This window comes from Phascolarctos cinereus, unplaced genomic scaffold, assembly GCF_003287225.1.
Source record: "Phascolarctos cinereus isolate Bilbo 61053 unplaced genomic scaffold, phaCin_HiC Scaffold_7;HRSCAF=346, whole genome shotgun sequence".
In the NCBI taxonomy this organism is placed as follows: Eukaryota; Metazoa; Chordata; class Mammalia; order Diprotodontia; family Phascolarctidae; genus Phascolarctos; species Phascolarctos cinereus.
In genome coordinates this window covers 35737168-35756241 of record NW_027556180.1, presented here as the reverse complement: position 1 = coordinate 35756241, position 19074 = coordinate 35737168, and the positions used below count along the sequence as shown (strand labels likewise).

The window sequence follows — 19074 nt, the reverse complement described above, 5'->3', positions numbered from 1 at the left end:
AAGAACTATTACAATTTTTAATAAACTTGTATCTAGGATTTGAAGCCAAACACTTACATTCAAAAGGCAAGAATTTATTAACTGAAAGACACCCAAAGTGGCAATAAAATGTATTCCCCAGTGATAAGTTGCAAATGGGTTGTAAAAGTTGCAATTTATTAATTCCAATACAATTAAGGAACACAGCTGTCCCATCTGTATCCCCAGTGGCCCACTTTCCTAAGGATGACAAATATACATACACATACATGCATATATGTATTATATATATACACACATATCTACATACATACACACACATACACACACATACATTTTCACTGCTAATAGACAAACATCCCTTGGTCCAAATGAGACAGCAGCTCTGTTTACTTTTGCAGACAGTAATCTATGTCCTAAAACCTTGAAAATTTAGGCATGTAATTTTTTTTAAGTCTTGTATATACATGCTGAAATCAAGAAAGTCATGAAACTTTCAGGGCATCCTGAATGAGAGTGAGATTAACAATCACTGAAATTCTTGTTTAGGTTATAATTATGCTTTTTTGCTAATTACCCTATAACTGTAGACACATAAGGCAGCGTGATGTAGTAGAAAGAACTCTGCATATTGGCTTCAGGAGACTTGGAGCCAATATTTTCTAGCTGCCTGACCCTGGGCAAATTCTACCTTGGATAATACTGTTTTTGTGTCTTTGAACAGGTCATTTCAACATTCAGTGCCCCAGGCAGCAATTAGAAGTTGTAGAATAGGGGCCAGCCTACATGGTAAAGGGAATTCTCTTAAACAGGTAGAATCCCAGGTTCTTTACCCTCCCTCCTCCCAAAACACACACACACACACACACACAATCAAACACAAAATCAAAAGAGTTATTTATGCAACATATTTGTATGATTTCAGCATGCCACCTACTACCTCTATGACTGTGAGCAAATGACCAAACCTCACTTTCAAAGGACCAGAGGATCACAGATTTAGAGTGGGTCAGGAGCCCAGCACCTTCATGTTACAGATTAAGAAACAGACCCACAGAAGACAGTTGACTTGCCCAAGGTCTCACTGCTGGTATACAAAGGTGGGTACCCATTGCTTCATGCCTGACAAACACCACTAATCTTCATCCATTAAATAAAGGTGTTGAGCTAGGATCTAGGTGGCACAGTGAGTAGATTGCTGGACTTGGAGTCAGGAAGACCTGAGTTCAAATCATGCCTAAAATATTTACTAGTTCTGTGACACTGGGCAAGTCACTTAAATTCCTTCTTCCTCAGATTCCCTATCTGTAAAATAGGGATAATGATAGCACCTACCTGGAAGGGTCCTTGTGAGGAGTAAATGAGATAACATATCTAAATCTCTTTGCAAACCTTAAAGTGCTATATAAATGCCAGTTATTATTATTATTTTTATTAATATTATACTATAACATGCCCTTTCAGCTCCAGAGTTGATAACAGTGAAAGATAAACACTGTCAAAAAATACTTTACCTGACTTAAAATATGTTGAATCCTGTAAATTAATATATAGTAAAAATAAAGTAATATTTTTTTGCCTCATCATAAAAAAGCTTTTCTTAGATTCTAGAATGATTAATGACTTACTTTGATATTTCAAAAGGCTAGTGATTTCCTCAGTAGGAGAAGTATGCCCTTCCACAGATGGAGATCACAACCCCTCCAGACCTTAATAGATGGCTTCATGAGTTGGCATGGTCAAAAGAAACCAACACCTGGTGCCAGCCTTCTGTTACTGCGTCTCCTTGATCTTGGCTAGGCTGACCTGCAGATGACAGACACACAATTTATTGGTACTTCCAGACACATGCCAAAATGCAAGAGCTTGGTCTAGCTAGACATGACTATCGAGGCTTCAGTCACACTTACTTCAGAGGAGGCATCAGAAAAAGACTCTGGCTCAAGGATTTATCACTGTGCAAAATTAAGTTCCAAGTCATATTTCCAAGGAATGTTTTATTGTTATAAATGGCTGTGTCAATGTCTTTCTTTTTAAAAGATACAAATCCAATGTCATCCAGAGTGCAATACAAAGACAAATACAAAATAATCATAAACCAATCATATCCCTGGGAAGAGAAACTAACAAGAAATTCAATTTCAAATGTAACCTTAATAAAAGTTTAACTTGGAATGAATCCTTCAGAATCTTTTGCTTAAAGTAAAATGAAAAATGCACTGTGTCCCACACAGCAAATTATTTCTGGATATTTTTAATAAGATTACTGTCAACTTCATGACAGAATGCATTAGCCCAGCCCCGCCCGGCTTGTCATCTCACAGAACAGGATGGTGCCGCCAACCTCATAGGTTCCGTGGCAAAGGCAGGAGAAGGGGGCTTGGGTTCTGCTTTTATTTTCTTGTCTCCTGTGTTTTGGGTTGAATAAAAAAAAAAGGTGAAAAAGTAATCAAGAGGTTGAATAAGCAATTCTGATCGTTATGATCACAACCGTAAGCTGGGAATAAGGGTCTTTGTTCCATTTCATTACCTGAGCACTGGGTAATTTAGGCTAGTCACTTAACTCCCTGATCCCTGATTTCTCTGGGTGTTAAATATCAACTGGTACAGGAAATATTGAGGCATATTTTGAAGCTGGGAAAGTCATCTTTGTTCCTTAAGCTAAGGCATTAGTAAAATCGCCTCTTAATGACAAACAAATGTTATCAGGCTATTTCTAACCAAAGTGCACCATTGGGGTCTTTCAAGGTGACATCTCTGGAAATCCAATTCACTTGCAGCATGTTTAAGGTCCTGGGTTAGCTGTGGAGGAGAGGCACAGATAAGGAAGCCATGGCCCCTGCCCTCATGGAATTGCCAGTCTACTAAGGTGGTCTGACACAGACATAACTCTGCTATCAATTAGACTGGGACAAGTGGATAGAAAAAGGACCAAGAATTATGCCCAAGATTCAAGGACAAAAGCTGAAGTTTTGACTGGGCAGAGAAGAGTGAGGAAAGGCATCAGGCAAGGTTCAGAGACAAGGTGGCATTTGAACTGGGAGGAAATTTGTTTTTCTTGACTATGTATATTTGCTATACAAATTTTGTCTTCTTTTTTGTTTACTCATTGGAGGTAGGGAAAAGTGGGAAGGAGAAGAGGCAAGCCACAGGGTTACCCCCTCCCTCCAAAAATGAATGTGATTGCAGCATTTTTTAATGTGCAGAAGAGAATAGAAGGAAGGTGAGAGGAAATACAGACAAGCAGGATAGCTTTGAAAGCTACAAAATAAACTGATTATACACTTGAAAAGAAAATTTTATGTAACAGAGATCAATCATTTTGTATACAATCTTCTTTTTTAAATTTTGCTTTCTTTTTGGAAACAGTCATTTTATTTGGTATTTATTATGACAAAAAACCAAAAAAAAAAAAGCAACTGAAGAACTAGAATTTTGCAGGATGGGTGAGATTTCAACAGATTGATATGGGGGTTAGGGACAATAAAAAAAATCCAAAATAAGTTAATGGAAAGGAAAAGAGATGGAAACACGTGAGTCATATGAAGGAGATGGCCAATAATCCAGTTGACTGGAACATATTATAAATAGAAGGCAGTAATATGATATAAAACCTAACGTGGGTGGGTCCTAATGACAGTGAGCCTCAAATGCCGCATTTCATAATAGGGGGCATCTTCCATTGACAACAGAAAGCCACTAAATAAATCTGAGCAGAAGATTCTACCTCTAATGGTAGGATTACCATCTGCCTACAGGCAGCTAGATGATACAGGAGATAGAGTATGACCTGGAATCCAGGAAGACCTGAGTTCAAATCCAGCCTTAAACACTTACTACGTGTGTGACTGGGAAACTCACTTAAATTTTGTCTGCCTTAGTTTCCTAATATATAAAATAAAGACAATAATAATATCTACCTCTCAGGGTTGTTGTGAAGATCACATGAGATGCTATTAATATAATATAAAATGCTTGGCAGACTTTAAAGTGATAAATAAATTGATGGTGGTGGTGGTGGTGGTAGTGGTAGTGATAGCAACGACAGTAGTAGCTGTATATCACTTAAACTCCCTGGGCCCCATTTTCAGCATCTGTGAAAGCAGGGGACAGAACTAGATGATCACTATGGTCTCTTTCAGCTCAAGACCCAGGGCCCTATAAGCCTGTGATCAAATTCCATATATGCAGAAGATGGATTTGGCACCTATATAAAGGAAAGATGGGATAAGGGAGCAGATGGAGGTGGGAAAATTTGTTATAGTATTATTTTTGCCAACCAGGTGGACTGCAATGAGATACGTAAGCAGTGACAATGAGACAGATTCATTTAATGTGAAGGCAAAACGCCTTTTTTTTGAATCTCAGTACCCACATATGTAAAATAGAAATTATACAATCTGAAGTCCCTACTTTACTGGGTTACTGTGAGGTTTAAGTGAGGTACTATATTCAGAGAGTTCCATAAACTATAAAGCACTAGAGAAACCATTTATTAGTGGTTTTGTTGCATGTAACCAGAGCTCTGGGCTCAGGAATAGCGGGAAGATATTTGGAAAATGAGCCTGTTGTTGAAACCACAAAAAGAAATGGAGAAAAGCATGGTGGGCTTTAGCAGGCTGCTATACATTCCTAATCAAGAACTGTAGCATAAAAAATGCCAAAAGGGAGATATATGACTGGAAGAGAAGGTGGGCAGGCCACAACAGGAGAAGCAAGTGGTAGAGATATCCATGTAACGTTGCTGCTCTTTGGTCATTTCAGTCATGTATGATTCTTCATGACCCCATTTTCTTGGCAAAGATACTGAAGAACTTTACCATTTCCTTCCCCAGCTCATTTTACGGATAAGGAATCTGAGGCAAACAGGGTTAGGTGGCTTCCCCAGGGTCACACAGCTAGTAAGTGTCTGAGGTCAGACCTTGAACTCAGGAAGAGGAGTCTTCTTGACTTAAGGCCTGGAGATCTAACCCCTGCACCACCTAACTGCTCCAACCATGTAAAATCAGGATAATTAGAAGGAAGTCCCAGTGTGTTGAGTGGACTTGGACAAATGTCACACAGGATGAGAGCTGTATGGGGATGGGCTGAGAGCTATACTAGTGGGGCAAGTGACCCATTAGTGAAATCACAGATCCATTCGTATATCAAAGTTATCAAAGCCTATTAAAAAGAAACTTTAAAAAAGCCTCTTTTTTTTAAAGCCTATTTAAAAAAAACTATAAAGAAATAGCAGAATTATAACAGGCAGAAAACTGGAATGTTTTACCTAAGTATTTGTGAAGGACATGTGATATAACTGAAGATCAAAAATTCTCAAAAGAAACTTTTTTTTTAAACTGAGGAGTACGCACACTAAATGTTCCAGGAGAAAACTCTCCAAAGAGTCATTTCTTATGACATAATTAATACTCTACAAAGAAGTCTTAGAAATTTGAGACCAGTTGGAGGGGGCAGTTCCTAATGAGACATGAAATATAAATCTTTTAAAAAAAATCATCACTGCATTGAGACTCTCTTGTGGACTTGTGGTCACAGCTCTTCATCCCCTTTGCTAGTCTCTAGGAAGCATGGCATGGGTCCACGAAGCTGAAAAAGTCGACATTTGATCTTTTTTTTTTTTCCTGGAATGTTTCCAATTAAGACCAGTTTTCTAACAAGTGGAAGGGGTTTTTAAAATTTATATATTGTTCAATACGGACCAAGTCCCTGGCTTGTCATCTCCCACTCTGACTCTCTTAAAGTCTGCAGCAATCTTTTCACACTTGAGCAGATGAATGGGGAGTCTCTAGTGTATCAAAACCCAATATCAACCTTCCTGAATTAATTACTTGCTTCAATCTCAGCTTTATAATGAGTCTCGCTGGGAACTGGAACAATTTTTTTTAAAAAGTAGCCAGCAGATGGGGAGGAGATGTGGCTGGAGATCCTGTTTTTCTTTGTTTCTTTATCATAATCTAAGGAGTTGAATCACGGACTTTGTTGGGGACCGAGATGGATCATTTTTAAAAATGATGTCTATTTGAATGAGGACTTGGCTTTTTGAGTCACGTCCAAGAGAAAAGCCATCCTCACTTCTCACTTCACAAACCCAATGGTCCTGTGACCTTTTCCTATCAAACTAGGCTCTAGAGAGAAAAATGTTTTTAAAAATCCAACATTTATTTCCTTAATTTGTTTTCTTAGGAATCATTAGCAAGAACCCTAAATATGTATAGTTGGAGATATTTCCTCTTAAAAAATTCATAGATCTAGATCCCTCCTTAAGCTAAGCTTTCAATCATGTCTATATCCTGTCTTTACAGTATATTAACAACTTACGTAAGTCTCATTAAGTAATTTATAAGACATGCAGACATATTGATCATTTAATTCCAACAAGCTTAAGTTGCCTAAATTAAAAAAAAAAACTAATGAAAAGAGAATACTTTCAACCCCCATCCTCACCAGCTCATTGATTAATGAATCCTTATATTTATTTGGGGTGCTGTCACAGTCATCTGAACTCTTTAAAAAGCTTAAAATGTATCATTTTGTCAGGGCAGTCATTGGGAAAAACTCCACAATTATAGAGGCTGCGATAAATAGAGATGTGGCCAAATGTTTTCTCCTCCTAACTCTTGACACCTACTAGCTAAATGATCCTGAGCGAGACCGGCTCTAGGTTACTCCATAAGCGGCAGAGTGCCAATTTGCATTGGTAATGCAGGAGTTCCTCACTGCCTCCTTAAGAGGAATTTTCATCGTGTGCATGGATGAAATCATAAGCCCACTTTTAAAAATGTCATCCTAAGAAGATAAGATCTATGGAAATGGCAAATGTTATTTCCCCATAGGCCTCCCTGTTTCCCCTCTTGCATGGAACATCACCACATTACACAGAATATCAGAGTTGACTTCCATCCCATAGCTGAGCAAAAATCTCTCCCCCAGGACAGTTGCTGAGTTCTCATTCAGACTTTACTTGTAGACCTCCAACTGATAAGTAACCAGGGCTATGATCACAACGTTGAACAACAGGCTCTCATGGGCAGGGGGCACATTGGAGGGAATATTCATGATACCCTTTTAAGTCTAATCTAGATTTTTTAATATCTTCACCATCACTTTCTTAAGTCTAGAGAATTAACAAAGCCATATTTTTTGTTTGTTTGCTGATTTCTGGGGCATAAAGGATCCCACTGAAAATAGACCAGTTGGCTCTTATAAGCCTGTCTGAGTCGGCTCCAGCTCACCCCCGGTGGCAAGGCAGGTAGGGAGAAGATGGCAGACCCCTTCTACCTCTAAATCTATGACCCTAGGCTCCAAAGCTGCTGGGAGACCTTAAAATCATCCCTATCTTGCCTCTTCTCCCTACAGGCTTTCCTTCTCCGAAATATGCAGGATTCTAATCTGAAGTTTGTTTAATTCAAGCCTGGAATTGTATTTCTCTAGACATAGGTGTTCTCCTCTCTTTTACTGAGAACAATCGTTTACATATGTATACATATAACATATTCATGTGTATGCATATATACACCTGTATATAAATGTATGTATGCATATGTACATGCATCTATGTAAGTATATGCATGTATGCATGAATGCTTGTATCTTCCTGATGGAATGAATAAGCTAGAGTTGTCCCTTTCCTTCTTCACCTTCTGTACCCACCAGAGAACAGGGGCTATGTAATTTTTTTTATATTCTAATGCTTAACACAGTACTCTGCACATAATAAGAGCTTAATAATTTTTTCATTCATTTCCTCATTTATTCATTCATCAGAATATTCTCATTACCTCTCTGTGACCATTTTGGGTGAGGGGCTAGGTGCAGACTCCATTGCTGCCCTGATCCATCCCTGACCACAAAGGTAAATACAAGCTAGTTCTATGTTTATTTATCATTACCATTTCTGATCCATTCAAAATGAAGATAGCTAACAAGAGACCATCCTATTTGTGGGAGGCTAGGAAAAACAACAACAACAACAAACCAACTATGGAACTTTTCAGGTTTCAAAAAGTAGCACAAAAAAGTAAGGTCTGTCACCTAGAATGGAGGGAGGAAAGCAAATATGGAAAACATATTTTCTACCCGCATGATTTTTCAAATGTATCCTTCTAAAGTTCAAATTCGGAATTACTCCCATCTATGACCCTCAATGCAACACTGCGGATGAAAAATATGTTATTAATTCCTGAAAAAAAATCTGAAAAGGGCATTAAGAAAAATAAGAATTCCTACGTGAGGGAAGCTAAGTCCTGTTACTCATGGGCTACATAGGTCAATCAAAGGAATAATTTTTTTTAAAAAGAGGGTTTTCCAAGGCTTCACTCATGAAGTTTACAAACTTGGATTCCAGTGCTTATTAAGTACCACTAATTCATCACTAAGTTTCATAACTATGAGATTTTATAGAGAACAGTTGCCAACGGGTGTGGTGTGTGTGTGTGTGTGTGTGTGTGTGTGTGTGTGTGTGTGTCCGCGAAGGTTGTGGGTTCTGTTGAGTGCCAGATTTACAGATTTACTTCCAGACTATTTTCTCATCCCATTTTGGCCATAAGTAAGGAGAAGCTGAATGATTGCTTGTTTATTTATTCTTGACTTCCCAATAAACAGTAAACTCAATAGGGGAAGTAGGCTTAGTAGTAAGCACCACGAAAAAAAAAAGCATATTGGAACATAACAAATGGGATCATCTGGGCGTGGGTGGCAATGTTGTAAATGAGTCTACTGTTTTTAATAGATGGAGGGGGAAAGTCCAATGATTTCCCATGCTCTCGGTTCTTTAATATTTACTTTCACATATAAAAAAATAGCAGGGGAATGGGGAGGAGAGGTGGAAGTGTGAAATCGGGCCAATAGTACCGATTGATTTGTGAACTTTTCACTGATTTGTGATCCTTTGACTCCCCAAGAAACAACCGAAGCGGTTAGATGAATTTCAATATCAAGCAAGGGGAGCATATTGGGTAATAGACGTGTAGTGGTATTAGGGTTTGCCTGCACAGCTTGAAAAGAAGTTATCTCATGCACACCCAGAAACATGAATCACACTCTCATTTTCAGATATCTGAAAGGTTGTTTGGGGGAACAGAAAGCACACTGAGTTCAAAGTCAGAAAATATCGGCTGCAATCCTGACTCTGTCACTCACAACCTCGATATGTTCTATCAGAATGTATTAGAAAGTAAGCTCCTTGAGGGCAGGGGTTGTTTCACTTTTGTATTATATCGTCAGCACTTAGCACAGTGAAGAGCAGTTAGCAGGTGCTTAATACATGCTTCTTGAGATTGATTTGTGACCTTGGGAAAGGCACTTCAGCTCGGGGGGGAAATGACGCCTTTAATAGATGAACTTTAAGTTCACTTCCCACTAAAAGTCTAGGGTCCTGTGACTCTGTGATCACACCTTCGAGAAGAAGGAAAAGAAAAAGAAAGGAAGCAAGGTAAGAGTAAAGAAGAAGAAAGGGGAGGAGGAGACAATGGGCAGATGGAACCACACAGAATAAGACAGGACATTCAGACGGATGTTTCGCCAGCAGCTGAGAGTGACACAGTGGCTCTTGGGAAATATTAAGGGTGGAGATCACCAAAGGATAGTGTGCAGTTACAAAAGAGAAGGCTGTGGATTGAAAGGAAAGATCAATGGTTACAAGTAGCACATGGCACCTATTATCTCTAATATTACAAGGGTCGATTCTTGAAATCAGACGTTTCTTCCTAAGTCTATCAGTTATTAAGATAATTATTAGCTTCACTCCTACTATGTGACTCTGGTCACTATCACCAGGGAAAAAACTACAAACATATTTCCAAAAGAAATCTAACACGTAGTTCCTGACCTTGGAAGAATACGGTTGAGCAGACAGGACATGAACTGGTTAAATTGTCACATAAGCCTCTATGCATTTCAGTTTCCCAAATGAGAGGCACCACTCACATGTCTCACAGAAATTCAGAGAACAGAATGATCTGTGTGGGCTAAAGTAATTGGGAAATTACTTGTGGAAGAGGAATATGAGCAAGAACCTGGAGGGCATGTAGGATTTGGCAAGATCAGTCACTCTGAAGCAAGAATTAAGTGTCTTATTTCCAATACTTAGATACTTTGATGCATGTGCATAAAATAATATCTGAACTCCTAATCTAGACATGCACTTCTTTCTGCAGTCTAGCTGTACCATTCCTTCAAGCCTGGACCAGCCCATTATCCCCTGGATGACCTTCCTACTCTGCTCCAGCAGCCTTCTTCACTGTCAACACCTCCATCTCTACTATGATCTCCTTTGATTTGCAAGCCCCTCCCAAGAACCTCCATTTGGGTAGCACTCATGACAGACATTATTTGAACCCAACCAATCCATGACTTTCCAGACTACTCACCTTGTGTGACTCCCACTTCCCTCCTCATTTTCTGGCTCCTTTTCCGTGTTGTTTTCCCTTATGAGAATGTAAGCTTCATGAGGTCAAGGACTGTCTTTCTTTCTAACTTGCATTTGTATACCCCACACAGTGCCTGCCATATGATAAGCACCTAATAAATCTTTTTCTTTCTTCCTTCCTTCCTTTTCTTTCTTTCTTTCTCTTTCTTTCTTTCTTTCTTTCTTTCTTTCTTTCTTTCTTTCATTCATTCTTTCTTTCTTTCTTTCATTCTTTCTTTCTTTCTTTCTTTCTTCCTTTCTCTTTCTTTCTTCTTTTTCTTCCTTCCTTCCTTCCTTCCTTCCTTCCTTCTTCCTTCCTTCCTTCCTTCCTTCCTTCCTTCCTTCTTTCTTTCTTTCTTTCTTTCTTTCTTTCTTTCTTTCTTTCTTTCTTTCTTTCTTTCTTTCTTTCTTTCTTTCTTTCTTTCTTTCTTTCTTTCTTTCCCTTCTCCCTCTCTGTCTCTTTCTCTTTCTCTCACTGTTTCTGTCTCTCTGTTACCCTCTTTCTCTCTCTCTCTGTTCATCTGTCTGGTCCCCTTCCACCCACACTCCCTATCCAGGATTATCCTTAAAATAGTATGAGCTCCTCAATACTCTTTTTTTTCTCTTCTTTCATTCTTTTCCCTAGGGTTATATTCACTTCCATGATTTTAGTTATGTAGATGACTTCCAAGTCTCTATCTCCAGCCTCAGAGTTATAGGTCTACATTTCAAGATCCCTGTTGGACCACTCCAGTTGAATGTCTCACTGGCAATTCAGACTCCACATGGCCAAAACTGAACTCACTATTCACTCCCTCCTTATGCATGTATTGTAAAATTCCACAGTCTCTGAAGAATTAAAGTTGGGGGTCACCCAAAGGAAATGGTTAATGGAGGGGACAAGTAGGCTGTAATGAAGTGGTAAAAGGGATTTAAAGATATCGGAAGGGAGATGGACAACTGAAAAAATGTAAAAGGGTCATGTGGCTGAAAAAAAGAAGGGGATTAAAAAATGGAAAGTCAACAAGCAATATCAAGAGATTTAGAGGAAGGCCCTGAGTACATAAATCCTTCATGGAGGATTTATGGGAAGACCTGGACAACACTGGGCAGGAACAAGCATAAATACACTACAAACTGCATTGTTGGAGAGTATGTTCACACCTGTATCAATGAGATCAGCAGATCATAGGGTTTAGGCTTAAAGGACCTCTATAAACTCCTTTATTTACCAAGTTGGAAACTAAGGCTCATGAAGGGTAATTGACTTGGTCTAAGACACATAGGTAGTGCCTCCAGAAGCAGAATCTGAATGCTGGTCTCCTCTGACTACAGGGCCAATGCTCTTCCCAGTACATCCAAGACACAGCCACCCAAATATTCTACCACAAGACTTGGAGGATTATGAGATCATAGACCTAAAGCTGGGAGGGGCCTCAGAGGTCAGGCAGTCAGCAACGGCACATTTATTAAGCACTTACTGTATGCTAAGCATAGTACCAAACACACTGGTTACAAAGAAAGGCAAAAACATAGTCCATGCCCTCAAGGAGATCACATTCTAATTTGGAAACAAATACGAAAATCAGTACGTAGAAATAAGGTATGTAAGGTGTAAATGGAAAGTAATCTCAGCCAGAAGGCCCTAGCAGTGAGAGGTACTGGAAAGGCATCTTGCAGAGGAGGGGGTTGAAGGAGAATCTGGAAGGAAGCCAGGAGGTATGGGGGACGAGTTGGGAAATGGCATGAGGCATCTGAACAGCACCAAGTCCTGATGTTCCTGGGTCGTAGAAAACATGAAGGGGAAGGAGGCGTAAGAAGGATAGAAATGTAAGTCGTGAAGGACATTAAATGCTAAATCGATGACTGTACGTTTGATCCTAGAGGTAAGATGGAACCTCTTTATGAGGCGGAGAAAGGAATGATTTGATCAGCCCTGTGCTTTAGGAAAGTCACTTTGACAGCCTGACTCGAGGATTGGAGCGAGAAGAGACCTTTCATTTTATAGATGAGAAAACTGAGTCCCCGGGAGCATGAGCATCTTGTTCAAGATCATATAGTTGGTAAGAAGCAGAGGTAGGATTTGAACCCAAGGCATCTGACTCCACAGTCAGGGATCTTTCCCCGAAATATCTTCAAAGGCCCAGTAGCTCACTAGTCTGGGAACATCTTCCTCTGCTGTAGATGAAAAGCCCTTGCCTCCTTAGCAGTTGAAGCTCAGGTCATCTCTACATGACGAGGAGGCATCAAGGCAGGACTTTTTTTGTTCAGTCCTTTTCAGTCCTGTCTGACTTAGTGGTCCCATTTCAGGTTTTCTTGGCAGAGATAGTGGAGTAGATGTCATTTCCTTTTCCAATTCATTTATAGATGAGGAAACTGAGGTAAACAGGGTTAAGTGACTTGACCAAGGTCACACAGTTAGTAAGTATCTGAGGCTGGGTTTGAACTCAGGTCTTCCTGACTTTAGGCCTAGCATTCTGTCCAGTGAGCTGTCTAGGACCTTAGGGGAAGATAATTAGGAAGGTTCTTCATCTTAGGCGAATTTATTTTGTCCCAAAAGGTACATGTTACATTCCATGGCAGCATAAGAGGAGTTCCCTGACCCCGACCCCATCAAATCCTATGCATGGTACCTAATCCTACTTTTAAGTCTGAACTTGGAACTGTAGAAATCAGATACCCATAAAAGGTAACTATTTATTACTGCAGTTAGTGCTTTGAAGGCCCTCTTTCTGTAGTCTGTGCATAGCACTAGGGTACTCTATCATATCGCCAGAAAAAAAAAATTCTATCTATTAGTATGTGAATGACCTTCAGCTCCAAGTCTGTGTATCTGCTGGCCCATTCCATTAGAGGGAATATTATCACCATCTCCTACCCCGTGTCCTCTGACTTTCTGAACTGATAGATGAATAAATCTGACTCTCCTTTTTCAAGGGAGTTTCTAATTTAAGCATTTCCTGTTCAACCCAGCCCTGAGCACCCACAGACTTAAGACAGAGTTTGTCAACCATGCAAGGCTAGGGAGGAAGGCTGCTTAGGAGGTCAGAATTTTGTTTAAGCAGCAGCAGAATAGAGCCAGTGGAGGAGAATTTATATATGTGTGTGTGTGTGTGTGTATACACATATACATATACACATTTATTTGTAAATATATATATATATATATATATATATATATATATATATATATAAAAGAGATATATGTTAGTATATTAGACTATAACTAAATATATATAAACACATATGTATAGATATACACATACATTTATTAGAGAATATATTTGTGTATTTGACTATATTATAGGGAAACATATACATACACATCTATACACATATGTATAGATGTACATACACATATATTAGATCATATTAGTATATTAGACTATATTATAACTAAATATATACATATGTGCATACACATGTATATACACAAATATATATATATATATATATATGAGGAGATATCTATTAGTGTACTAGGCTACATTATAACTAAACACGTACATATACATATATACATGTACATATGCGTACACACATATATTAGAGAATACATTAGTCCAATAGACTATATTATAACCAATATATGCATGTGTGTGTATATATGTATATGTACACATAAACATATATAACAGGAGAATATATATTAGTGTATTAGGCTATATTATTGCTAAACATATACATATATACTTGCATGTGTATTTATGTACACATTCTTACACATTAGAAGAGAATATATTATAATTAAATATATGTGTATATATATAAATATATATCAGAGAAGGGGAGATACTTCTAACAAATACACACATATAGAGAGGTGTATATTACATGTATATCTATATCTATAACTACATCTATCTAGCTAGCTAGCTAGCTATATATGGATTATATCTCCATTGTCTATCCCTGCCTCAAGAGGCTTACATTCTACCAAAGGAGACAACATATATGTAAGTAAGAATATACAAAATCAACATAAAATATAGGATAATTTGAAGAGAAAGACACTAGATGTTGTGTGAGGAGGGAAGGTATATATACCAGGGAATAATAAGATCTGTACTATTTATTTCACAGAAATGTTCTGTGGCTAAGAAGATATGAGGTATGGAAAGAGGTTTTTTTTTTTTAAATTTTGATCTGCTGATGCCAGTTATTATTATTGTCCAAAGTTAATAAGCTGTTTTTGGAACAGACCAAACTTGAGTTGACCCATTTCTCAAAATGCCAATTGTTAAAGGCAGAATTTGAACCCAGGTCTTCCTGATGTCAAATCCAATGCTCTACCCAGTAGAGCTGTTTATTTAGCTATTATTGGATGGGAAATAGTTGTTAGGAAAATGAGCATATTCATGAACAAACAATGTTGAAGACATTGTCCCTCCTACACACTTCTAGAGAAATATTTTCAAAATCAATTCAAGGTCCCATATAGTTTGTTTTCCTGAGAAGTAAATATCTGAAAGCTTGACACCTTCATATTTTAATTAAGTGCAACAAAGAACACAATAATTAATTTTGTCCTTAAAATAAATTTACATAGGATGAATAAGTTCTCCAGAATTAGCAAAAGTACAAAACTTTTGACTATCACAGAAAACTCAATTGTCAATTTAGAGCAATATTTGGTGATTTTAATCTTTTGGACAAGATGGCTTCCATGGTCCCCTCTAACTCTGAGATTCTGCTCTCATTTGAAAATAAAATACAAATAAAATGGTACTTTCAGTACATTCTTAGCAGTGTAGGAACCTGAATTTCGTTCCAAAAGAATCAAATTAGTTAAGAAAGGTCAAGGCCAGAAGATTTCCTAATGATCAATGACCAAGGGGAGGAAATGATGGCCCAGAACACACACAGTTCTGGGCCATTAGTTCCCCACTGGTTCTTAATCCCTAGGACATAGGATGTGCTGAGCCTGTTACTTTGATAGCAGGCAAAAACCACAAAGAGATGTATGAGCTCCTTTTTCTCCTCCTCACTTCCTTCCACTTGTACAGAGAAGTTATCGAATTCATTAAATTTCCAGAGATGTGAGAATCTACAGCTGGACTATATTAGCTCTCATACTATCAGTTCAAGTTGAGGCAGAACACATTAATGATTGAAAAGTCAAGACACACACACTATTTTGTGCTCATTGTGGGAAAAGAAGAGAGAGGAGGGTCCCCTTCAGTACGTATAGCTGAGACAAATACTGTGCATATCAAATGACCTGGGTCCAGAATTGAATAAAAAAAGGTGGCTGGACTACCTTTTGGAAATTATACTGATATCCTTTCCTCTAGTTTTCCCCTGGAAAAAAAGGTACATCCTTGTGATAGCCCAATAGTCTTTTGATGATGTATAATTTCATATCATGGAATACTACTTTGTCTAAATAATGGAGGTTGGGGCTCACCCAAAGGACAATAGGGGGTGCATGGTGGGCATGGGCATGATGTGGCATATTACACAGGAGGAATTATTAAGGAGAAAGGATATAAAAGATGTTATCAGAGAAATGTACAACAGGTAGTTTGGTACCAACTGAAAGACAACTTATGGACCCATCACATTTCCTTGGTAACCATGTATTGTCAACAGAATGGAGTAGATTCTCCTTGTGACAAATTTATGGGAAATAAGGATAAGAGCAGTATTGATGTATATAAGAAATATAGACATGGGGCAGGTAGGTGGTGCAGTGGATAGAGCTCTGGCCTTGCAGTCAGGAGGACCCAAGTTCAAATCTGGCCTCAGACACTTGACACTTGTAGCTGTGTGATCCTGGGCAAGTCACTTAACCCCAATTGCCTAAAAATTTTAAAAAAAGTATAAACACATCAAGTCAAGTCAAGAAAGCATTTATTAAGCACCTATTATGTGCCCGGCATTTTGGTATCAGTCACTCAGTAACAGGTTGAGTGCTGGGGATCAAAAGAAGAGCCACCAACAGTCTCTGCTCTCAAGGAGCTCCCACCTCAAGATGCTCCCAGTCCGATGGAATACTGCCACACGGGCACATGTGTGTATGGATGCTAAAGAGCTCATGCCACAGCTGATACATTCAGACTCTCGAATAAAATGCCCAAATTCAGAAAAGAGGGGATTTCATTTGGAACAGAAACTCAGAAAGTGAGATGGCCCTGAGAGCTTGCCTAAGGGCTGACTCTGATACTGTGCTTGGACTTCCATGAATCCTCCACAAGGACATCCATTAAACTCTCTCAAGTATAAGCTCGGCTAAGTCTGATTTCTCAGAACTTTACTTCCCAATGATCAATCAATCTACCAGTCAAATGTTTATTAAATGCTATTATGTGCCAGGCATTGTGTTAGGTGCCAGGAATACAAGAATAAGGAATGAACACCATCCCTCCCACCCATGCCATTACCAAAAATAATGATCTACATTCTAATTACTTGAAAACAAAAGCACATCTGAATAGATATGAGTCAGGTAGGTGGTGCAGTTGATAGAAAACGGGGCCTGGAATCAAGAAGACCCAAGTTCAAAGCCAACCTCAGACATTTACTAGCTAGGTAACCTTGGGCTAGTCACTCAATTGCTGTCTGCCTCAGTTTCTTTAACTGTAAAGTGGGAATAACATCAGCACCTACATCTCAGGGCTGCTGTGAAGATCAAATGCAAGGTTCTTTGGGAAGAAGGACACAAGCAGTTGGGGGGTCAAGAAAGGCTTCATGGAGGAGACAGTTTGAGCTACTTCTTAAAGGAAGAGAGAACTCCAAGAGTTAAAGGTAAGGACCAATGGCATTCCAGATGCAGGGAATTGTCGATGCAAAGGCAGGGGTGACAAAAAGAGGCACTCCTGCCATTCACCATCAGGAAATAAAGTGAAGAGTCCTTCATTCAATGTGGTTTCCTCAAGAAAATCAATCAATACATAGCAATGATTCAGGGCATTTCTATTTCTATTGGGTGAAAACCATAGCAAAAAAGTCACAGTATATGGATTTTCAATACTAAAAAAAAAAAATGGTAGGGAGATTTGGGAAAGGAAGCACTTCAGAAGTTTTCATTTGAAAGGTAGTTACATAGCGGACCGGATAGACTGATGATCTTGGAGTCAGGAGGACCCTAGTTCAAGTCCTGTCTCAGATATTAGCTATGTGACCCTGGCAAGTCACTTAACCTCTACTTGCTTTAGTTCCTCAAATATAAAATGGAGACAATAAAAGAACTTACTTCATAGGGTCATTGGGAGGATTAAATGAGATAATATTTGGAATGCAATTTTCAGACTTTAGAGTGCTATGTAAATGCTAATTGCTAATAGCAGTAGTAATAGAAATAGTAGCCGCAGCAACAGCAGTCATAGTAGTAGAATTAGTAGTAGTAGTAGTAGTAGTTGTAATCATAGTAGTAATAGTAGTAATAGTGGTGATAGTAGTAGTATGAGTAGTAGTAGTCGTGGTGGTAGTAGTAGTCGTGGTGGTAGTAGTAGTAGTAGTAGTAGCAGTAGTAGTAGTAGTATCTCAGAAACCTAGATTTTTCAGACTCTGAAAGGATTGTAGAGGCTATGGATTCCAACCTGTACATAAACATGAATCCTTATTACAGGAAATGATCATCCAACCTATATTTGAAGAATTCCAAGGGGAACAAACTCACCATCACTCAAGGAAGAAGACTGCACTTTGGAATGTCTCTAATTGTTAGGAAATTCTTCCCCCACCCCCATTCTCTAAAGTCCAACATCAAGTCTAAAGCTGCAGTGTCCTCAGTGGTGTATCTTATGCTATTTCTTTCCTATAAATTATAACTGCAAATATAGTAAGCTTTCAACGTCAACAAACTTGAGGACAGAAGTTTATAGACACTGAAAAGGGAAAGAACAATTAAAAGAGCACAAAATTTGTTTTAAATTCATTGACGAAAATTTTCTAAAACAGTTCTTTGACTTCATTTTCACTACGAAATGAGGGTAAGAAAGGGTTAAATGAAATTGGTTTCCATTTCATACTCACTAAGTTGAAGAATGGATCATGTAGGTACTGAAGAAAGAGCTTGAAATGACAGGTTTTGCTGGGAAGAGAGGAAACAGGACCCTTGCTGAGATGCAGGGGGAGGAGAAGCATAGGTTGAAAACCAAGTTTCTCAAAGTTTTGTCTTAACTTTCTTGAGACTACATTAAACATTTACATGAATGACAAGGCACTGACACTGAGATTCAGTTACTCAAATGAATACTTTGAAAGTGAAGGGTACCTTGATGTCTACTTTTTTCTATTTTTTTTTTCAAATAAGAACAAGGATCCATACTGATATTTTATGTATGAAGAAGTACAGTAGCTGACGACCCAGAAATATTGATTAGCTGATGCGAGGAGCATTGATAACAAGTAGTAGTATGCTTCCTCTGACATCAAGCTGTCCTCTCCCAACCATTTGAGTGATTTTGAGTTGGATTTTCTTTGCTTCTAAAAGCAAAATGGAGACCAATGTCAGGCCTTTGTTCCATTATTCAGAGCCTCGTGGTTCAAGGCTCAAGAAGAGGTGATAAAAGATTTTTTTTAAAAAAATGCTGCATAGTTTTCACCTCTAGTGACACAAAACAGTTATGGTGGAAGGGTGGCACACTGGACGGAGAGCCAGCCTTGGAGCCAGAAACACCTCCTACACTCAAGTCCTATCTCTGACACAAAATGCCTGGGGAATCTTGGGAAAATCCTTAACTTCTCAGTGCCATATAGTCTCT

The 19074-nt window shown here is 38.6% G+C and overlaps 1 protein-coding gene across 2 annotated transcripts in view; it reads right to left on the bottom strand.

The window, feature by feature from the left end:
- The window catches only part of NAALADL2 (N-acetylated alpha-linked acidic dipeptidase like 2), a 1446698-nt gene that overhangs the window by 1147035 nt on the left and 280589 nt on the right, over window positions 1-19074 (bottom strand). For both annotated transcript variants that reach the window (XM_020980535.2, XM_078147179.1), the window contains exon 3: window positions 1608-1785. The gene's annotated coding sequence lies outside the window, so the exon portion shown is untranslated. The remainder of the gene's footprint in view (window positions 1-1607; window positions 1786-19074) is intronic.